The 23685-nt window shown below is 44.2% G+C and overlaps 1 long non-coding RNA gene and 1 pseudogene across 2 annotated transcripts in view; one reads left to right on the plus strand and one right to left on the minus strand.

Annotated features, from left to right (window-relative positions):
• Positions 1-23685, plus strand: part of LOC148758511 (uncharacterized) — a 209843-nt gene that overhangs the window by 43120 nt on the left and 143038 nt on the right. The gene's annotated exons all lie outside the window — the stretch shown is intronic.
• On the minus strand, positions 6252-15295 carry LOC109455155 (thioredoxin-related transmembrane protein 2 pseudogene; annotated as a pseudogene). The gene is made up of 4 exons (XR_016020568.1): positions 15109-15295; positions 14265-14398; positions 9326-12626; positions 6252-9037 (listed from the first exon to the last, which is right to left on the minus strand). The product of XR_016020568.1 is annotated as a thioredoxin-related transmembrane protein 2 pseudogene (transcript).

Genomic DNA, 23685 nt, shown 5'->3' on the forward strand with positions numbered 1-23685 from the left:
CCAGCCACCTCAAACAAGTTGTGAAGAATATTTAATGGCATAGACACTGCTTGATATTTATGAAAACACTGGGCATTCTCCCTAGCCTAAAGCATGTTTATTGTAAATCAAACAGAAAAAAATGTAGAACACCTAAGTGATTGACACCCAGACTAGAATATGCATCTAGCTGTCCTGTAGTTCTCCTCTTTTCTTGGGTTGTAAAGGGATAAAGGAATTAGGCAAACTGGGTTTTGACCTTTTCTCAGGCCGTGTCTGCTGTAGTGCCGGTGTTGCTGGCTCTGCCCAGAGAGAGACCTGAGCACTGCCTGGCATGACATCAGTTTCTCAAGTCTCCAAATGCACAGCTGTTCTAGTGGGAGAGATCAGACACCCGTCTTTCTCCCTCTGAGGCAATCAGGTTACTCAATCTGTATAAATGGCACTGCCATTGGCTGCCGGGATCGTCCTCTCTGGGTCTGGTGATTGCCTCATAAATCAGGGCTTTTGTCCTCCTTCCTTTAATCAAATAGAATAGCAACAATTAAATGTGTTCTTAATATAATTACTCTTTTTTTATTGGGCCCTGGGAAACAAGTCTCCCTAAGATGTCTGGGGTTTTTTGTTTTTTTTGTTTTTTGCTTGTTTTTAAGGAGGAATAGAGACTACTTGAAGCTAGCCTAAGTAAAGCAGAATTAATGTTAAGGTACCTGTGGACCATTGAATAAAAGCCAGAAATCTGGGACCGAAACAAGGTACAGCTGGGCTATCTGGAAAGGGAACAGAAGGATTCAAGGGGGCTCTAGCAGGGTCCTCACTCACATGTGCCATCATTACGACCAAGTACCTATATTCTGTGTGTCAGCCTCAATCATCAGAGGCTCCCTGTGCTTGCCCATAGCCCCAGCTAGCCCTTAATTTGGGCTTTTTTAGTTCTAAGTTTACTTAATGATTCTTCAGAAGTAATTTCTCCTGCCAGTAAGAAATTCTTTTTTGATTCACGGTTCACACAAGAGAATTCAATTGGTTAAGTTCTTTCTCCTCTTCCCCCCCAGCCCCCTCTCCCACTCCCAGAAAACATATGGGTCATAGGTCATTGGTAAGGTATCAGTTGCTTCTTTTTATGGGTTAGGTCTCCACTCTCTGGTCCAATGAGCAGTGTGGGAGACATGCGGGTGGAGAGAAATGGTTCAAAAGTAGACCACATAACCAGCAAGGGCTTTACATGGCTCAGTTTCCCTTTGAGTAGAGTATTATCCAAGCATCAAATACCTGCCAATATAGCCAGCATACATAGGCATTTGAGAGTCTTTTGAGAGGAGTTATAAGCTGTCTATAAACTATCACTTCCATGGAAGACCTGGTTCCCTAGGAGACTGGAAAAAGCTGGGAGAAGGTGAGGAACGTGTCTTTGGCTCTAACAGTCCAACATACATTTTTCAATTCAAAGACAGAGCCAGGGTCGATCTGGCTACTTCAGACTGGAATGAAAGAGACGCACCCACACCCTCTAGGCCTACCCTGTGCTCCAAGCTCCAAGCTCTGCTCTGAAATCAAAACAATGTGTATCACTAGCGCGCCTGCGTGCGTGCGAGCGTGGCGTGTGCTGTGCGAATCCAGAGGCAGGTGCAAGCGGTGTTGGGGAAGATGTGGAACTGCCCTGCCACGTTGATGGGGAGTCTCCTGATGGCCCTGTCTTGTTGGCCTGAACTGGGAAGCCAGCTACAGCTCCTGCCCTTTCGACAGACATGCCTACAGAGCTGCTATTGTTTTCCTCAGGTAACAAATGCCACAGGCTGGGGCCAGCTAAGCCATCCTGGAGCCCAGCTGCTTCCGTGCCATCAAGTGAGAGGGGTGCTTTGTTTTAATTGTCACATTTGTTGTTTGGAAAGATGCTCTTTGTCTGTGGCGTTCTCAGGGTGACCTTTCCATAAGAATTGCATGCAAATGTCCCAGCAAAAGGTTGTGATTGGTCTGGAAAGGTTATCTCCATCCGTCTAGACTTCTGTCTTCACAAAAGAAGAAAGTTCAGGCAAGGGGCCCAGGGCTGGGGTGCAGTAGAGAAGAAAGGTCATCTTGTTTACACCCCTGGTGCACCGGACCCCACCTGCAGGTGGCTGCTTCCATTGCTTCTAGCCTCCCACATTTAACCTCGGCCCAAAATAACCCTGCTGGCTGAGGCGCCATTCTGGAGCTTCCCCAAATCACCTGTTTCCTCAGAACAGGCTCTCTTTGAGCAGATGGAATACATCCTCCAATTGCCCTGAGATAAGGCGTGCAGAGGAATCACCCCTCTGAACAACTGAGGCTCTGTTCATAGGTTCTTAAAGGGTTTGTTGAGGGGACACCGTGTTAATGGTTCACCCTCCAAACAACTCTATTTAAATAACTGCCCTTTATGAAAAAAAAAAAAATCTCTTTGGAAACTCGGATGATATTAATGTATTCCTTATTACCGCAGAGCGGTCTGACAAATCCTCATTCCCAATCTCAGGCTGGCAATGGAAGAGAGATGGATTTTAAATGAGACATAGTCAGATTAAAAGTGCTGAAGAAAAAGGCTTATGCTGTGACTTGTGGGGAGGGACCTAGATTTCTTGCTCCTCTGCCCACTCACTCCTAGTGAAACCAGACTGTTTGTTTTCCTTCTGGGTGGAAGCCTTGAGGCAGCATAATTAACCTTAGAGGTTTGTGGGACCCCGGTGGGAGACAAGGAAGGCAGGGAGCATGGCCCTGGTGGGCTGGGGTGTGCATGAGGGATAGCAGAGAAGGCACGAGAGGCGTGAGGGGATTGCAGTGGAGTGTGAACTTCTAATGAGTCATGTCAGCTGTTGACTTGGGATTCACAACAAACAGCTGCATGTGCAAACCTTGGCCCCGGCCTTGGGGAAGCAGGTGCTGGTGATGTGGCGAGCCTGCCCCAACCTGCCTCCATTAGCTGTAATTATGCTTATGACTTCTGCTCTGGGGCAGCAAGGAGCCATCACGGCCTTCTGAGGCTACCAGAGACCCACATTTTTAGCCAGTGGTCAGTCAGCTGTAGACATGGGCCACAGTTGGCAACAACAGCAGTCTGAGGCCTGAAGCAGTTTTTCTTTAAAATCAGCTTCTAAATTGCAGGGAGTCCAAATACATTGACACATTTACTAGCTTGAGCTCCTTTCTGTTCCTGCTTCGTTGCCTTGCGGCGTCTCCTTGCTGGAGCAGTTCTGGGTATGGGGATTGAAAGGTGGGCTGCCCCGCAGCACAGGGAGGACAGGGCTCAGACTGGTTTGGAGGCGGGCACAGGTTGGCCACTTAGCGAATCATTTCTCTGGGCGCACGTATTAATGAATGCATTTCAACTTATACACTGAAAACATGTTTCACAAAAGAAACCTGTAATCCACAGGGGAAAACCCCCATGAAACAAAAAGCAAAGAAGTACCAAGTGCTCGTTCTAAGATACAAACGTGTTGTACCACATGTCGGCTCTGTCCCCAATCTACCCTTCTGGTTAGAGAAAGCCACCTTTTAGGCAGCAGAATTGTCTTATAATTTAGCTGGTTTAGATTCTGGGGTATTTCCTTCCCTAATCAAAATGGAAATTAAATGACAGAAGAAAGGCCGCATTTGGCAGTCTCTTAGCATTTATAGCAACAGCTTCAGCTCTAGGATTCTGAACTGCAGGCCTGACCAGGCTGTCCTGAAGCGGCTAGAGAGGAATTGTCCATTGACAGGAGACGTGTCTGTGCAGGTGGATTGCTTAGGGATCGAGGTGCAGGCACAGGCAGGAGTTCAGACCCCAGTTTGGCCACTTACTTGCTGGGTGACCTTGGGCAAGGCACGTCATCTTTCTAAGCCTCAGTTTCCTCATTCATCGATAGGAATAATAATAACTACCTAGTGGTTGCTTTGGGGTTAAGTGATGGGTAAAGCAGCTCTGCTTATTATAAATGCTCAGTGAGTGTCATCATTTTAAATTTTGAATCATCACTGAAGATCAACACGATCTCATTTTCCATTCTCAGTGCTGGGAAAGCTTGGGCAGTGGGGCGCGGGGATCATCCTGGATCACCTCCCAACATGCTACACACAGCCAGAAAGCCATCCAGGTGGGGCCTACCAGCTGCCCCAAATGGGCCGTTTGAACTTGGACTTCTTCTCCTTTGCTGTTGTCTTCCTCCGTCTCCCTCTCCATCTATCTTCACACACTGGCTGAAGTCTCACCGTTTTGGGGAAGCCTTCCCTGAAGTATGACCCATAAGGATTGCTAGAGTATTCATTGGCGCTCCCTGCCACTTACCAAATGTAACACCGATATTAATTAGCTTCAGATGAATCCGTGTCACCTCGTAAGCCAGATGACTACAATTTGAGGGCATGAGTACTTTTATTCTATTTCTTTGCATTTTCCTCAGTACCAGCCCAGCATCTGGTTCAAAATAGATACTCAGTAAATGCTTGTTCATTCACAGACTGGTGTAAAAATACAAAGTGTGCTGAAGACTTGCGCAAAGAACAGCGTTTGTTCTGATTGTCTCTGGCAGTGAGTCATTCAACCAAAATCGACCACCTATTGGCACAGGACTAGGGCCGTGAACAAAACACACACTGTCCCTATTTCCATGGGCCTTACAGTCTCACGATGGGTGTTTATGTGTATGAATGCATTGCACTGGGATTAGCGTTTCTTCCGCAGGTGGGGGTGAGGGATGCAGAGGTGGAAGGTCACAGAGTACATACTATGGTAGTTTATCGTGGAGCAACTTAGCTAACCTGGAGCTACTGTCCCGAGCTCATGTCCTGTATGGTTCTGGGTGAGCATGGGCCACATGACATAATTTGGATAAAATTTGGAAAGCGGAGGTAAAGCAGGAGCAATTAAGCTCTGAATGTGGGTGCAGGGTGTCATGCACTGTAGCAGCTGGCACGCATCGATGCTGGTGCGCTGCCTCACCCAAGTGGCCAGGGCAGCACCTGGTTCTGCCAGTCTCCTAACTCCCACCAGATCTGCTGCTGCTCTGCGTCCTGCACCAGATGCGTGTGTATCTCTGGGGCGCAGGGCACCAGCCTCTCCTGCAGGTGACGCTTGGCACTGAGGCGGCGAGAGACAGAAGCAACTTCCAGTTTTCTCCCCATGTTGCGTGGAAGTCTCGGTTCATCCTTGCAGGTTCCAGGTCGTCATTTCTTTAACCCACACCCTGCTTCCTTCTCAACTGATAGTCGGACTGGCCTGTGGTAACTATAGGCTCAACCCGTGACACAGGAGCAGCAGCCTGCAGAGGCTGCATCACTAGGTGGTCTGCAGCCTCCGTTGCAGAAGGGCTAACTCCTTCAAACTCGAACAAATCCTATCGTATCTATTTAAGATTTTTATTAAAACATAGCTATCATACAATAGTATGTTAGTTTCAGGGGTACACCATAGTTATTCAACATTTATACACCTAAGGAAGGGATCACCATGATAAGTCCTTTAACCATCAGACAAAGTACGTTCCACATTATCATAATATTATTGACTACGTTCCCCAAGCTGTTCATTACACCCCCATGACTTACTTGTTTTATACCTGGAAATTTGGAGCTCTTATTCCCCTTCATCTTTTTCTTCCCCCTTTTTAATTTTGCAGTTACTGTTGACATTCAATATTATTTTATGTTGATTTCAGGTGTACAGCATAGTGGTTAGACATTTATATAATTTAAGACGTGATCCCCCTGACTAGTCTAGTACCCACCTGACTCTATACATAGTTATTACCATATCATTGACTAAGTTTCCTACCCTTTCCTTTATATCCCCATGACTATTTTTCAAATATCAATTTGTACTTCACCTTTTTCACCCTGCCCCACAGTCCCCCCATCTATCACCCTGATAAATCTAGAACCGATCTGACACCATACATAGTTAGTATAATATTATTGACTATATTCTTTATGCTGTACCCTACATCCCCATGACTACTTTGTAACAACCAATTTGTACTTCTTAATTCTTTCCCCCTTTTTACCCACACACCTAACATCCCTCCTATCTGGCAACCATCAAAATGTAATCTATGGGTTTGTTTCTGTTTTTTTTTCTATATATATATTTTTTTTTTAATTTATTGGGGTGACAGTTCTTAGTAAAATTACATAGATTTCAGGTGTACAATTCTGTATTACATCATCTATAAATCCCATTGTGTGTTCACCACCCAGAGTCAGTTCTCTTTCCATCACCATATATTTGATCCCCCTTACCCTCATCTCCCACCCCACCCCCCCTTATCCTCTGGTAACCACTAAACTATTGTTTGTGTCTATGAGTTTCTGTTTTGTTTATTTATTTTGTTCTTTAGATTCCACTTATCAGCAAAACCACATTGCATCTGTCTTTCTCTGTCTGACATACTCCACTCAGCACAGTACCCTCCAGGTCTATCCATGCCACCACAGATGGCAAGAACCCATTCCCTTCTACGGCTGGGCAATATTCCATTGTATCTATGTACCACCTCTTTATCACTCATTCATTGACAGACATCCAGGCTGCATCCACATTGTAAACAATGCTGCAATGAACATATGGATGCACATATACTCTTGATGTAGTGTTTTGGGTTTCTTTGGATAATTACCCATAAGTGGGATTACTGGGTCCTTCTTTATCACTTGCTATAGCCTTTGTTTCAAAGTCTATTTTGTCTAGTGTAAGTATTGCTACCACAGCTTTTTTTTTCCATTTCCATTTTCATGAAATAACTTTTTCCTATCCCTTTGCTTTCATTCTGTGTGTATCTTTCAATCTGAAGTAAGTCTCTTGTAGGCAGCATAGGGAAGGGTTTTGTTTTCTTCTCCATTCAGCCACCCTATCTTTTGATTGGAGCATTTAATCCATTTACATTAAAAATAGTTGTTGATATTGTAACAGCTATATACAATGTCAGAGGGGTAGTAGACTTGGGGGGGCTATCACTTTGTGAAGGGTGTAAATGTTTAATCATTATGTTATTTTGTACACCTTAAACTAACATAAAAATATAAAAATAAAAAGTAAAGAAAAAAATTAAGGCATAATTTACAAACAGTAAAATGCAGACTTTTGGGTGTACAGTTTTTGTCAAATGCATAGTCATATAACCAGCACCACAATCAAGATATGAAACAGTTCTTCATCCTCCAGAATTCCCTTCCCCGACCCCCAGCCTTGAAATTCTGCCTTTTCTAATATATCCTGTAGATGAAATTATACTATATATACTCTTTTGAGTCTGGCTTCTTTTACTTAGCCTAATACATTTGAGATTCATTCATGTTGATGTGAATATTGGTAGTTCATTCCTTTTTGTTGCTGGGTGGTATCCATTGTGTGAATGTACCACAATTTGTTTATTCATTCATGAATTAAGGGACATTTATGCTGGTTCCCATTTTTGACAATTGTGAAAAAAGCCAATATAAACACTCACAGACACACAAATAAGTAGTCATTTTTTAAAAGTAATTGTTGATAGATATGCAATTATTGCCATTTTGTTATTAATATTTAAAATTTTTTTTAATCTTAAAGTATATCTAATATTCCTTATAATATTGGTTGGGTGGTGATAAACTCCTTTAGTTTTTTCTTGTCTGAGAAGCTATTTTGCTGTCTTTTGATTATAAGTGATAGCTTTGCTGGGTAGAGTAATTTTGATTGTAGGTCCATGCTTTTCATCACTTTGAATATTTCCTGCCAATCCCTTCTGTCCTGCAAAGTTTCTGTAGGGAAATCAGCTGACAATCTTACGGGAGCTCCCTTTTAAGTTACTAGTTTCTTTTCTCTTCCTGCTTTTAGTATTCTCTTTGGCTTTATCCTTTGCCATTTTAATTATAATGTGTCTTGGTGTGGGCCTTTGGTTTCGTCTTGTTTGGGACTCTCTGCACTTCCTGGACTTGTATCTCTTTTCCTCACTAGGGAAGTTTTCAGTCATTGTTTCATCAAATAGGTTCTCAATCCCTTGTTTTCTCTCTTCTCCTTTAGTATACCTGTGATATGAATGTTGGTATGCTTGTGTTGTCCCAGAGGTCTCTTAAACTATCCTCATTTGTTTTATTCTTTTTCATTTTTGCTGGTCTAACTGGGTGTTTTCTACTACCTTGTCTTCCAAATCGCTGATTTGATGCTTTGCTTCATTTAGTCTGCTGGTGATTTCTTCTAGTGTATTCTTTATTTTAGTTATTATATTCTTTACTTCTGACTGGTTCTTTTTTATGGTTTCTATGCCTTTTTTGTTTTTTTTTCAAAATGATATCCCACTCTCTTTATTATGGAAAATGATAACTAACTAGGTGTGGGAGAATAGATAGGAGGGTAAGTGAAACCCCAATCCTGCCCAGGGGCTTTCTTTTCCAGGCCCCCTAAACCAAACGGAGGTCTCAAACCTCTATTCCCCTTCTTTCCAACCTCCATAAAATAGATTATTCAATACTATCTTCATGAGAAAACTGTGGTTAAAGGTTTCTCCTTGGGACCAGTGACAAGATTAGTTTTATATTTTCTAATGAAGGCCATAGACCAAGCCAGAAGGGCCTAAAGAAGTAAGGGTCCTTGGGAAAATCTTAGTGTTGACTCTGTACCCTGACATCTTATATTAGAGTTTAAGTAGTCTGTGTGTGTCCACTAAGGAATAGTAAAAGCACAGTAGTAGAGATGTGTGGTGGGCAGCACTTGACATACTGACCCAAACTTGGAGGGAAAGCATTTCCTCCTCCATCACATGAGCTATCTCCCTCCAGTGAAATAGTTGGCTACTGCGGTGGAGGCCTTCCTGGAGGGTGCCTGTCAATTCCCTGGATGCTTCTTTAAAATCAGAAACAGTACCCTTCCCCACCCAGGCACAGTCAAACAGGGAAAACATAAATAAAAGGCAGAGGCCTCGAGCAAGGCTTGTGGTTACAGAAGGGGCAGGGCCTCGGTGGTGCCTGGGATTGACCAGAGTCACTGACAAGGCTGGGAACCTATTTATCCTTCTTGGTTTCCCCGTCTGGCACTGCTGTGTGAGTTGGGGCCACAGGCTGCTGCTCCTCAGGAATATTACCGTGTTTCCCCGAAAATAAGACCTAGCTGGACCATCAGCTCTGATGCGTCTTTTGGAGCAAAAATTAATATAAGACCCGGTCTTATATCGTATAAGACCGGGTCTTATATTAAAATAAGACTGGGTATTATATTTATTGTATTATATTATATTATATTATATTATATTATATTATATTATATTATATTATACCTGGTCTTATATTAAAATAAGACCAGGTCTTATATTAATTTTTGCTCCAAAAGATGCATTAGAGCTGATGGTCTGGCTAGGTCTTATTTGCGGGGAAACACGGTATCTCGGCCCATTGATTCAGTTCATTCAAGCTGAATTCTTGGATCACGTTCTCCTCAGAGAAAGTCCAAGAGATAGCTCATCCTTTTTTGTCAATCTGTGGCCACTGCATGACCTCCTTGCCACTTTGGAATAAGATCAGGGTAGGAAACTGCTTGGTGAGGGGTGATGTGCTCACTTTGTACCATGTACTAACAGTGTAGCATCCAACGTCCGCCTTCCCAAAATTTAGCTCTGTACTGTTGTACTGAGGGAGAGGTCCACATAGATTGGAGCAAATGATTGACAGTCGTTAGACCAATTGGCAAAGAACTCCACAATCCTACTGACCCTCTTGTCCTGCTCCAGCTCTTCGTCAATGGTTTTATCATTGAAGTACTTGATGTACTCAGGGCCTATGTACAGGGGAGGTTTGCACATCATTAGGAACATTATGCAGAGTATGAGGTAAAGCAGGCCCATGCAAATATCCAGGCGGAAGAAAAGAATTGCATTGCCCACCTTACTAAACATGAAGACGTTGCCTGTATGCTGCTCCATGGTGATAGATCTGCAGTTCTTCATCATCATAATGGCACTGTGAAATAGCAGGATTTCTACTTCTTTCCAGTCAAAATCACACAGGTTGTCATCTTTGCGTTGTGTGGAGAGAGTATGGTGGTGGTGGGGGGCAGCTTCCTCATAAGTAGAAGGCAGCAGAGAGCAGAGCAGACAGAAGGTAGTAAGGTCAGGCCAGCCATTGTGAAAGGTGTGGCACCAAATACACCAGAGCAATTAAAGGTTCAGGACCACCATCTTCTCTATGTCCTTTTTTATGCTTGGTATCTCCTTGTTGAAGTTCTCACTAAGTTCCTTGAGCATCCTTATAACTAGTGTTTTGAACTCTGTATCTGGTAGGTTGCTTGTCTCCATTTCATTTAGTTCTTTCTCTGGCATTTTCTCCTGTTCTTTCATTGGGGATGTGTTTCTTTGTTTCCTCATTTTGACTGCCTCTCTGTGTTTGTTTCTATGTATAAAGGAGATATGCTATGTCTCCCAGTCTTGGCTGGGTAGCTTTATGTAGAGGTGCCCTTGGGGCCCAGTGGCACAGTCTCTCTGGACACCTGTGCTGGGTGCTCTAGAAGTGTCCCTTGTGTGGGTTGTGTATGCCCTACTGTTATTGTTGAGTTTTGATTGCTATTGGCATGTCAGTGGGAGGGACTGACCTCAGGCAGACTGGCTGTGGGGTTTGGTCATGTCCACAGCTTAAAGGCTGCCATGTGGGGGTCTTACCCCACTGATTGGGATTCACCCCAGTGGGCTTTGGTGCCTGTTGAGACTGCCCTTTGGGTGTGTTGCTTGTGGGTCTAATTGGGTGGTGCTCTGCTGTGTCGGTCTGAAGCCGACCTCCAAGTATGTTAGTTCTGGGGCCTCTTGGAAGGGGCTCTGGTTCAGGCCCAGGTCATCCATTGCTTGTGACTGGCCAGTGACTACCTGGTAGGAGCTATAAAGTGATCTGTGGTTGGTCGCTGGCTGTACTAAACCTGGAGGTGTGTCAGAGAGGCCACACTGTGAACCTCGGAATGGCTGCCACCAGTATCAGGCCTGGGGTAGCTCTGCAAAAAGCCATAACATTCCAAGGCCTGCTGCCACCTGCCCACTCCTGTAAGAGTCAGCCACTGTTAAACCCTCATATGGTACATGAGTTGGGTGATGTGGGGTCTCAGAGTCACTAAAATGGGAAGAGTTATGGTCACCAGGGTGCTGTAGACTCTGGTTTGGTGCCAGTGCTGAGCCTGGAGCTACTCAGCAAAAGTCTCAGAGCACACTGAGGCCAGCTGCTGCTGCTCCCCATCTGGGGCCCACAGACCCCTGATAGTTGTCCAAGAAGGAGTGCAATGCAGGCAGGGCTGGCTGCAAGTGAGAAAGTGCCTCTGGCTTTGGGCATGAGTTGGGTGGGGTCTCAGGGAGTCACCAGAGTGGAGTGAAGAGAGCTCAACAGAACAATTCAGATTCAGATTTGGTCATTGGCATGGGGGAGGGCTCCACACAGGAAGGATGGCACCCACCTGCTGGCTGCATGGGCAAAGGACCCCATACAGGGAAAGTGGCAGCTGTTTCTCCAGTCCTCAACCTGAAGCCACACAACTCTATCTCTCCTCGTATTTCTCTGATACCCCCCAAGTCATTGTCCTTCCACCGTAGCCCAGGGTGAGTGCCTGTGAGTGAGTGCTCACAGGCCCTTTAAGAGGACGTCTGGGTTTCCCACAGCCTTCCGTCCCACCCAAATGGTCAGAATCCCAGCTGTTTTTCACAGCTAGATGTTGTGGGGGCTCCTCTTCCCGACACCAGTACTCTGGGCTGGGGAGCCTGGTGGGAGGTCTGGGGTCCCTCATTCCTCCTGGGGGAACCTCCATGGCCGAGATGTCCCTCCTGATTCTCTACTGCCACACACAGGTGTGGGGCCAGCCTGTGTCGCGTCTCTGCCCCTCTTACTAGTCTTGATGTGGCTTCTTAAAAACATCGTTAGTTATAGGATTTCTGTTCAGCTAAATGTCAGATGGTTCTCCAGGTTGATTGTTCTATAATTTAGTTGTAATTTTAATGTGTTCATGGGAGAAGGTGGGCCCAGTGTTTGTCTACTATCTCATCTTGGATCTCTGTAACAAATCCTATTTTAAATTATCCACAGCAATTTTGCTTCTCTGATCAAACCCTACCTGATCCAGTGAGTATAAGAGATTATATTTGTGGAGCCTCATTATGTGCAGGTACAGACGGTGGTCCCACCTTGTCTAACAGAGTTCACATGCAAATGGTGTGGTGGGGACCCTTAAAATCCCCATTTCAGAGTGGAGGGATTGAGGCCGCCACCAGTCCCTTTCTCTCCTAGGCTTTTCAGGTTGGGTTTGGGGTTAATGTATAGGAGGTAGGATTTGTGCACCTGACCACAGCTGGAGGAACAGCCTGTTGATCACAAAATTGGCATGATGCAGATTCAAAAGCTGCTTCCGGTTGCCATGGCCAGAAGTGAGAGATGCAGCAGTGTCCTTTCAATCCAGCAGATACTTATAGCCTGGCTTCTGTGAACTGATGGTGGGAAGAGATGCCAGGGAATCCCATTTCCCAGATTTGGGGGATACATTTGCCTTCAAAGGGGCATCAGCCGCACCTGGTCTTTAAATGATGTGGCCCCAGGGCCAGCCGGAGCTGCAGACGTCTCCTGAGGAGTGGCGCCTTGAGGTGCAGCACTGGAAAGCCATTCCTGCCCTGCACAGGGGCAGACGCACAGCAGTCACTGAGCAGCCAGGCTGCGTGGATCTGAAGTGGGACGAGATGAGGAAAAACATCCAAAATTGAAGTAAAATATGCAACAATGTACATACTCATGTGAGGAAAACATGGGGACCAGGAGAAAGAACAGTAATGGAAACAGCAAATCTCCCAAGGCGTTCTCTTATAGAGTGATAAAATGAAACCTCCATGTCTGTCACCATTCAGAGTGCCATAATTTTATCATCCTTCCCACGCAAGGCTGTGCTATTTTGGGTTCTGTTATTTTTTGCCCCTCTCACCTCAGTATGCCCAAGATGTCTGACAAACGAACGAGTAAGAAAATGCTGTGTTTTCACCAGCATGGACGGGGAATTGATTACGGGAGAATGCTGCCTCCTCTGTGTCATCACGCTCTGCCCTGCAAAAAACTGTGGTTGAGGCAGAAGCCCAATGAGTTTGCCTGATATGGTCTTGTGCCAGGACCTGAAACCCTGTTGCTCTTCACTCGTATGATTTCTTCCCTTAGCCACAGATCCAAACAGAACAGAAAAGAATGCCAGCCACCCTTTTACAAAGACAGCATACCTCCCCTCTCCCTCACACAGTGTGCCAGAGATTCCTTATGTTCTGCTTTGTCAAATTTTCTTTGTTCAAAAAAACAACACAAGAAAAACACCCAAAAAACTTGGAACTCTTGAAGCCACGGAAGGAGAAGCCAGAGGAAATGGAAGCATGTGATATTATCTTAATACTATCTGTTCACCTAAGTTAGATATTTAATGAAATGAACAATTGAGAGCCTATCTAAACCAGGAGATGAGTGATCACTCGCCTGTATTTCCCTCCTTCCCTAACTGCCCTTTCGGCCAGGCCTCCCCCATTTCAGGATGACTGGTACCTTCATCACTGCATATGGGGAGACCAGAGCTGCAGGCTGGGCCCAGACAGGCCCTGGTATTGCATCGCTTCTCAACCTGTGTTGTCCAAGCTAGTGAGGTGCCAACTCTGTTTGGTGTAAGTCGCTCTTCCTATAACCCTGAACAGAGCACGAGAGGGCACACTGTTTTGAGAATGATATTTTCAGCAATGGGAGAAGCCATTACACTTAAGGAAAGAAGATGCCAGCTGTCTCCAGCAGCTGTGACTGAGACTCAGGGCACAGGACATGGTTGCAGACTGGGCACCCGTCCACCTGAGCAGCCATCTGCTGATATCAAGTCATTTCTCTTTGGAACTTGATGACACTTCACCTTAAAGAGGGAACTGAGCCAATTTGGGACAGCAGTGTAGGCCTATTCTAACTATGTTATGCTAACAAAATGTTGTGTTGCCCTAGGGAGTGTTGCAGCAACAGCAAAAGGGTGACTGTCTGGTTTTAATACTCCACCGCCAGGTGCCTCCAGCCCCTCTTATTTTTCCTAGCACCCCCCCTTTCCCCCCCCCCCCCCCCCCCCCGCAGATGGCTCTACATCCTGCCATTTATACGCTTCTCTGTGAGGGAATCAGACCTAAATGAGCCTTGTAATGCTTGTAAGATTTCTTTTACAGTATAAAAGGCATGAGTTCCTCTTTCCAAACCATTTTTAATCCTATCTCACCTGATTCTCCTCTAATTCTTTACTATTTTACTGTTCCTGTGCAAGCCATGTGCTCTCGGTTGCGTCTAAGCCCAATCATTTCTACCTGAAAAGCTCCTCCGATAGTTCCAGTTTTCCAAATTCATCCATTCTCGGGTGATGGAAGTGTCATGGCAGCTGAGTTATACTGAAGCGCTCATAGTTCTTCTCTTTCTTGATGAGAAATTTGCAATTTTCACACTGTGGCAGAGCAAATGGAACTGTGACTTATGATTCACAATTTATGTAGTTTGACACTTCTATCATGCTTCTCGCCAGCACAAAGCTTTCTTGCACTCAGCTTCATGGAGGGACGCCCGCAGAGGTGAGGGGAGCCACTGTGTGCCCACTTCATTCTTGAAGTTACGGTTATGGCAGATGTTTGTTTATTTAAATTTATTCACTCAACCAAAAGGCATTGTCTGAGCGGGGTGGGAGTCCCAGGGCTTGCAGAACTTTGCAGGAAAGACCGGGTAGATTCAGGGATTTGACTGTGAAATGAGGAAGTCTTGAATACATTAGAGGACTCAAAATCCTGCCCAGCAAGAGCTTAGTTGTGATTGTTATGCAGCATAAAATTGCTGTATTTTGTGATATATTCAACCTCAGTTAACAAGCACCAGGAAATAGAATGTGTGTCCCTGCTGAGGTGACAGTCTCTAGAAGGGGATCTAAATAGATCCCAAAGCAACAGCCAGCCACCCCAGGGGCTTCATTTGGTCTGCTTTCAAACCCGTCAATATAGGAGGTTTGTGTTGAAAGCAAATATGATTATACTGGTTTAAATCATTTAAAGACCAAATGAAATTTCACAGAGTTGGTTGAGGTGTTAAGCACAAATGTCTTGCAAGCTGACAATTAATTGCGACCCAGATTAAAGTGGGAGTGGGGCCGTTCGGAAGGTGCCGTACCTGTCGCATCCTGCTGGTGTGTGCAGTGGAGGAAGCACATCCCCGGGCTTTCTAGAGAAGATGAGGCCGCTATGACTTAAGTTCCCTGACTGCACAGGACAATGGGAAGGGAATTGTGTCAGCCTGAATACTGCATGCAGAAATAACTTCCCTGGCCAGGCCCTTTGATCCCAGGCTAGAAAGTCAAGGTTGGGTTATGTTCAGCGTGTACGGGGAGCTGCGCTCTCAAAACTGGAGGGTCAAGGTTATGGGGGAGGGGTGCCAAGTCCCATGTCACGGCTGAGGTCATCCCAGGTACTATTCCCTCTGATGACCTGAAAGCTCCTCATCCAAGACGCTGGGTCCCCTTCCTTGCCTGAAATACTGTCACAACGGGCCATCTCTCTGCTTAACCAGGGGCACAATGGCCCTCTTCAGAGCTGTGAACACCCTGCCAAGAGAAGACCCTAGACCTCAATGACCACTTGCCCCTGGCCTAGCGACTGCTTACGTGACCCTCAGGAGGTCAGACTAAGCCATTAAAAGAATAGCTAACCTGTTTCTTACTGATTGGATGACAGACTTGGTCGGGAATGCAAAACGGAGGGGCAGCTGGCAATGTCTGTCTGCATTGTAAAGAAATCCACCCTTGGACCTAGCAAGCCCACTTCCGGTCATCTCCATCCAGATATACCTGTGCAGGTATTCAACATGTGCAGCAGGCTATTCACTGTGCTATTACAATAACCAAAGATTAGAAGCAACCCAAGTGTTGACTAATAGGAAACTGGGTAAACAAATAAGGGTACCTCTACACAATGGAATACTACGCCCCAGCAAAAAAATAATGAAGTAAATCCGTATGAATTTATGTGGAAGATCTCCAGGATATATTGTAAAGTGAGAAAAGCAGGGTGCAGGGCAGTGTATCTTGTATAATACTTTCTCTAACTGTTTCTCAACCTTTTCTAAACTATCACTCCCCCCCAAGAAGCTTTTTTAAGACATTTTTCCCCTAATTGCCACCCCCCGTGAAATTTCAATACCATGTTTTTCTGTTTATGTGCTGTATGTATAATGTAAATCTGTGATTTATACATAAAAAGAGGAAGAATTTTTTATTTCCAAAACCCAATTTTCACCCCCTTGGGGGGCGATATCACCTCTGTTGAGAATGCCTGTTCAATAAGAAAGGGAAAGAATAAGTATATTATATAACAAACTCGAAGGAAACCTAAAAATCTAATAAAAATGGTTCCCTCTGAGGGAGGGAGAGAATTGGGAAACAAGGGCAAAGGTGTGAGCTAGATTTCTCATGAATTCATTTTTATGTTATTTTTATTTTTGAACTATGCAAATGTGTTGCCTGTTCAAAAAATTAAATCGAAAGACATATAGATTCATTGTTGCTACAGTCAGACAAATAAAGGATATCAGAGGCACTGCCGAACAAGCAAGCAAAACCTGCAGCTCTGTTAACACTGTTCCCTAAGCCAAGCAGAGCCCTGCCTAGGCTGGAGCCACCCCCCTGGCAGAGCGCCACATCCCGCCATAGGACCCTGGGGACCTCCACACTCAACAAGAGTCTTTTGTCCCTTCAGGTTTATTTTTCAGCAGAAGAGGAAACCGAGAGTATATTCTGCACCCTTATAAGGGCAGTTTGGACCTGGGTTAGCTTTGAAGGTTGTGGCTGCTACTTTAAAAGCACCAGGGTGTTTCAAAGCTGGGGCTGCACAGGAGCTGTGAGGAAGCACGAGCCAGACTTTCCCAGAGAATGTGAAATGAAGGAGGAAATAAGTCCTGCCCTCTCTTCCTCCCATGACACACACACACACACTCTCGCCAGGAAGGGACCGGGATGGGGCAACACACGCTTGGGTAGTGAGAGGTGCAGGGCAGAGATCCTGGGCACACTCAGGTTACCAGTCAGCCAGAGCCGGTGAGGTCGCTTCCTCCAAAAGAGTGTGTTTCCTCCTTCCAGGGAGATTGCTCTGGAGGAGGAAAGGCCATGCTTAAGGTTGATTAATAGACCAGAAATCCCAGTGTGGGATTAACAAAACAAAACAAAATATTGGGTTCACACTTCAATGTATCAGCAACTTTAATTTGACTGTGTAATGAGGCAAGATGATAAATAAGATTTGCATGATTGTGTCCTTTCCTTGGCTTAAATATCAAGCATTGCAATGCGTATTTGGAATAAATGGCTGCCTTTGAATGAGCTTTGTTTTTAAAGTGCTCTAATAAATTACCTAGGGAGAAGAGTCAGTACATTTAGGTCAAGTCCTGGTTATTCCCCCTAAGTCTCAGTTTCCTCATCTATAGAATGGGTATAATAATACCAACCATATCTACATAATAACACTGTTGTAAAGAGTGAATGATTGGTTGTAAGAAATGTTTCCTAAGAGTAAGATACTGTCATTGTTGACATTGTTCCTAGAAGAAGGAGGGAGTCTTGCTTTTTTAGAACACAGCAGAGGACGCAATGAACTTCCTGAGCTAAATTGAAATGTTTCTGTTCCATTGAAGGAGATTCTAGAACATACCTCTCCCTTCGGTAACGTGGATTCATTTCTCAACTTTTTCAGAAACATGGAAGCCAGTTATAAGTAGATGGTTTAGATAGCCACGGTGTTGTCTGCAAAATGGCAGTTTTTGATGCTGGATTTTATGCCCTTTTGCCACTATCTCCCTGTTGGGCCTCAGGTTTAACTTTCCTGTTTTCTCTCCTCTTTCTATCTCTACCTGTTGCTCTTTGAAATACGCACTGGGAAGTCCAACGTCTCAGGAAGCAGAGCAACATGTCTTCCTGTGAGGCCACACCAATGCGGAGTTCTAGACCGGAAACATAGGGTGCTCCTTTCAGAACTGCCTTGCCCCTCAGCATCACTTTATATCGTAGTGAACCACCCTCTCACCTCTGCACCCTCCTACCATGAGTTCCTGGCAGAAGACGCTGAGCTGTTTTGTTTTAAATTAAAGAAATTATGCTTATTGTAAAAAAGTTATAAACATAAAAAGTATGGAGAAGGAAATAGACATCACTCATAATCCTACTACTTAGAGATATGGAATGTTAAGGTGCCTAGACATCTAAGTATTTATTTGTATATATGCATGTGTGTGCGTGCACACACACGTATGCATCATGTGTGTCTGTGTGTCTACCCATCTATCCAGGTAGATGGATCAATGGATATAAAGAGAAATAAATATAGATGTATGCATATGCGTGTGTATATATATATATATATATTTTTTGTTTGTTTGTTTGTTTGTTTGTTTGTTTTTTTTTTTCGTGTTTGTGTCTGTTTAGGTTGTTATAGTTTTGTTCATTTTACTTTTATACACAAATGGGATCACAATGCAGTTCTGTCATGTGATCTGCTCTATGCCTTTTTAAACATTTGATAATATATTGCAAACAACCTTCCATATTAACAAACATTTCTAATGCATTATTCTTGAGTCTCAGATTTTAAAAGTTATTTTAATTTTTGACCATAATACATGTGTTGTAGTGAAAATCATTACACAAACTCTTTTTTTCAAACTCTTAGCTCTTTCCTTAGGATAAATTTTAGAAGGCAGACTTGCTTGCTAAGTTATAAGTCTGCGCACCAAACATAAGAGGCTGTACCAGTCTGCACTCTTAGCAGCAAGAGAGTGCCCCTTTGTCAATTACACTGACCTTTTATCTTCTTATTTAATCTTGCCAAATTGTATTTTTTAACTTTATTTTTTTTTTTTAATAACACTTTTTTTTTTTTAAGTGTTTTTCCAGGACCCATCAGCTCCAAGTCAAGTAGTTGTTTCAAACTAGTTGTGGAGGGCACAGCTCACAGTGGCCCATGTGGGGATCAAACCAGCCACCTTGTTGTTAAGAGCACTGCGCTCTAACCTGCTGAGCTAACCGGCCGCCCCAACTTTATACTTTCCTTATGAAGTTTTACATTTTCTTATGTTTTTCTTCTTTTGCAACATACATAATATTGTCCTTTGCCCATTTTTTCCAAAGGTCTTTGTTATTTTCCTATTGATTTATAAGATCTCTTTATTCTTAACAGATATTAGTTGCCCAATCCAGGACTTAGATTGGCCACCCTTTCTGGTATCCGTGTGGTCTGTGTTTAGTCTGAGTACAACTACCAAACTGATTTTCCTAAACTCCATGCAGAAAGATCCCAAACTAAAAAGACAGTTATTTCCCCATTTCATTGTCCAAAGTTTTCTCTGGGTTGTTTATAAGATTCTGCATCCCCACTGCAACTCAATCAGAACTTTTATTTCTCCCAGCCAACTAAAACAAGGTCATTCCTCCTCCTGAGGCTCTAATTAAGTTGTTCCCATTTCTCAAGTTCAGCTCAAATATCACCTCTTCCAGGAAGTTTCCCTGATTTCCCCAGCTCTCACTGCTCTCCTTGTGTCTTTTCTTTGAACTCGTGGAGAACTTGCTGTCACACATTTTAGCAGTTTATATATTCTTCTATATTATTAGTGTACATATAGATGTGTATATACACATACACATACATATACATATACACACACACTATATATATTTCATTGATTGATAAAGGACGCAGTATTTTTATAAATTTATGTTTAGTTATAGTTGACATACAATATTATATGTATTAGTTTCAGGCGTACAATGTAGTGATTAGACATTTTTATACCCTACTTAGTGATCATGGCGATAAGTCTAATACCCTTCTGACACCATACAATTATTACAATATTATTGACTATATTCCCTATGCTGTACTTTACGTCCCTGTGACTAATTTTATAATGGGCAGTTTGTACTCCTTAATCCCTTCACCCTTTTTTGCCCCTCCCTCTCCCATCTGGCAACCACCAGTTTGTTCTCTGTATTACGAGTTTGTTTCTGTTTTCTTTGTTCATTTATTTTGTTTTTCAGATTCTACATATAAGTCAAATCATACAGTATTTGTCTTTCTCTGTCTGACTTATTTCACCTAACATAATAGCCTATAGGTCCATCTACGGTGTCACAAATGGCAAGATTTCATTATTTTTTATTCTGAGTAATATTCTGAGTATATATGTACCACATCTTTATTTATGTGTCTATTGATAGATGCCTAGGTTGCTTCTGTATCTTGGCTATTGTAAATAATACTGCAATAAGCATTGGAGTGCATGTATCTTTTTGAATTTGTGTTTTTGTTTTCTTCAGATAAATGCCCAGAAGTGATATTCCTGGGAACCTCCATACTGTTTTCCATAGTGGCTGCACCAGTTTACAATCCCACGGACAATCCTTTTCTCCACCTCCTCGCCAATACTTGTTGTTTGTTGATCTGTTGGCGATAGCCATCCTGACAGTGTGAGGTGATAATCTCATTGTGGTTTGATTTGCATTTCCCTGATGATTAGTGGCATGGAGCATCTTTTCATGTGTCTGTTGGCCATCTGTATGTCCTCTTTGGAAAAGCTGTCTATTCAGGAAGGACCCAGTATTTCTAATACTCCTTCTGAATGTCCTTTAGAGACTGGAGCAGAGATGATCAGTTGTTAATGATTGGTTAATTGACTGACTGAGAATGAAAGGCCCTGAGCAATATTTATGTGCTCAAAAGCAAAGCTGGAATACATAAGACTATAGACGGTAACTATCAATGACGGATTTTTTCCCCCTTATGTTTTCTTGTGAATCGTATGTAACATCCTAGCAAACCACAGAGCAATATAGGTACTTAAAGCAGAGGTTGAATGAGCTCTCCTAATTGCTGTCTGGTTTAGCTCCATATTGTTGATGCTTCTCAGGGAACCATATAAAAGTGGGTAACACTTTGATTTTGTCTGTAGTACTTGGGAGGAGATGTAGGTACAGTCCATTGCTAGAAGTTTGTCTCTTCATCAATTACTAGTACTCTTGGGGCTCAAAGAGTTGTGGAGGGGGGCTGAGGGGTGAGTATCCAAGTATCCAATTGGTGAGGTCCTCAGTGTGTTGGAGGAAGATTTGGGTTCAGTTTATTTAGAGTAAAATAATCTAGCAAAACAGCCCTTTCTCTCGCTTGTGACCCCCTCTTGGGGGTAAAACTTCAATGGCTTATTATGATAATGAAGCCTTTGAATATTTGCTCTAACTTCCTGAGAAGGGGTGCGTGGAGGAAAGGAAGATGAGGAAGAGGGGGGAAGAAAGTCCCATCCTGCCATGGGATAAAAAAGAAATGTCTGCAGAATTTGGGGGACTTGAGGAGGCCTCATGTAGCAATATTAGGAGGAGACCTCCCAAGATCCAAATCCTAAACCTGACCCTGCAATGGGGGCTCCAAGCAGCCCTAACCTTTTCATTCCTCAGCTTCAGTCCATACAATGGGGAAAATAGTGTACATCTCTGGTACTTCACAGAGACATGGCAAGAGTAGCATGTTGTAAGAGGACTGAAATTTCATAATTATGTCCGTAATTATTATTTCAGTATAGCAATGCTATAGTGAAACTTGTGATTATTTGTTTTTAAAGAAGCTCCAAATGCATAAAGGCTTTTATTCTTTTAGTGTGGCCACATGAGGCAAAAGTGGGTGCTATCTCACCGTCTCTTGTCTCAGATTCTACAGCTGACAAGGATGGATAACTTGCTCCAGACTAGAAGCGGTGCTCACGGAGGGTGGGGAATCGTTGCTCAGATAGGTAGATTCTACATTACAGAGCAGAGCCAGCTCCTGGCTGAGTTTGTCCTACAAAGCTCCTCTCTAAACATTTGAAACAACAATTACAAACGGAGCATTTCATATACCAATGCAGATTTCCTGCTTCTCTTGAAAAATCAGCCTGTAGGATGACGCTGGACTCACATTCTCTCATGGCAACAAGCTACTGGGATAGTTTGCTCTCTCTTTTCCTCAGTCCCCGCTTAGCCCGTTCCCGTCCCTTCCCGTCGCCTGTCAGAGCCTGAAGATCGAAGGGATGATAACAGTGCACCCCCAAAGTCAGAAGTGCCCGCTGCTGTCCCACTTCCCACACCCCCCTTAAGAACCAGAGCTGGGAGCAGAGGGCACTATTAAAAAGACTTGTTTTGCAAGTCTTCCTCCTAAAAAGACGACCACTGTGGTAAGGATGCACTGAGCTGCTAAGAAGACAGGATCTGGGAGCCCCAGACACAGACCTGAAGCTTTCCTTCCTGACCAAGCTTTCAATCAGGACATCACTTCTGTAAAAGGAGGCGTCTCAGGGCTCCCAGGCTTGTTGGTGCTTCTTTGCCTGAATCCACCTGGCTTCTGAAATTGTTTTTTTTACCTTGCACTGGAAATATTTTATGTCTAGATACACCCTTGTGCTGTCCTCAGCCAGCAATTCAGGATTCTGCTGTTGTCATGTCTCTCCTGGCCAGGCCATTACGGCTGCAGCCTTCTGATAGTTCTTGTTTACCTCCAGGGGGGATGCTTTCTTTCAAGACAAATTATGTAACATACTCAGTTCACTGGAAACTCATAACATTCTTTACCTGGGGCAAGTCAGCAGCCAAATGCAAAGAGGCTCTGGAGGCCCTTTGCAGATTGCACTCTGTCCTGAGAAGGCCCCTGCCGCTGTCTAGTTGGTACCTACTCCCAGAGGTAACTGAGTATCTGTTTCTACTCTTTTAGAAACCTAGTTATGAGGGTGAAGGGCCAGCAAGCATGAGGCTGAGGGAGCAATGACATCCCCTGTAAGAGGCAAGGAGAAAGTGCTGCCAGTTTCTGAAAAGCTAAATAGCAATTCCAGAGCCATGCTGTGGCCGCTGTCGGCAGCTACTGCTCCAGGCAGGAGAAAACAGCTCACAGAAGTGTGGGAGCAAAGGGACTGTTTCTCAGAGAGGAAGAACAGAGGAGCTTTATATTCCTGGAGCAACCATTCTTACCTATTTTTGGATCATGGCTCTCTCAAGAAATAAAGCTACAGAGCCTGTAGGACACCAATGGGGACCAATAGGGACCCATGTTGCCACGTACACATATGATGCAGACGTGTCACAGACAATGTAAGGAAGTCCATGGACCTGCTGACACCCAGCCAAAGACCCGTTGGGAGTCTGGAGCCCAGGAAACATTTCTGGTTAGAGCAGCCCTGGACAGCAACTCTCCACCTCTAAGCTAAGCAGTAGGCAGGGTCCATTGTCTGGATAATTTAGGCAGAACTCTTTCCTCCCTTCCCCCAATATTCTTTACGCTCAAAATTCAACCCAGAAGTTTGTGGTTTGCTAGGTAAGAAGTTCCTTCTCTGCGGGCCCGCGCCTTGGCCTGGAGACAGGAGCAAAGACTCCGAACCACGGCAGTGGCTTCGTGCACAGCTCCTGCTGGAGAGGCTTTAGCAAAGGACATGCTCCGATCAACCAGAATTTATGAACTAGAACATAAATCCTGCAGCACTGACTCCGAGTTTGGCCTGTGATAACAGGGCCCCCTTATAGCCTCGAAGCTGGTGTCTTCGAACTGATTTATCGGGCAGACTATGGGGAGACACAGAACCCCTCTGCTAGCAGAGAAAGGATGGCTCCCTGGCATTAGTTTGGATGTATTTCTCTCTCAGTGGCAGGACAACTTCATGGACCCAGACCCAATCCCTCAGCAGTGTTCCCGGGGCTGG

Source organism: Rhinolophus sinicus, chromosome 3 (genome assembly GCF_057876585.1).
Source record: "Rhinolophus sinicus isolate RSI-liver-muscle chromosome 3, RSI-T2T, whole genome shotgun sequence".
NCBI lineage: Eukaryota > Metazoa > Chordata > Mammalia > Chiroptera > Rhinolophidae > Rhinolophus > Rhinolophus sinicus.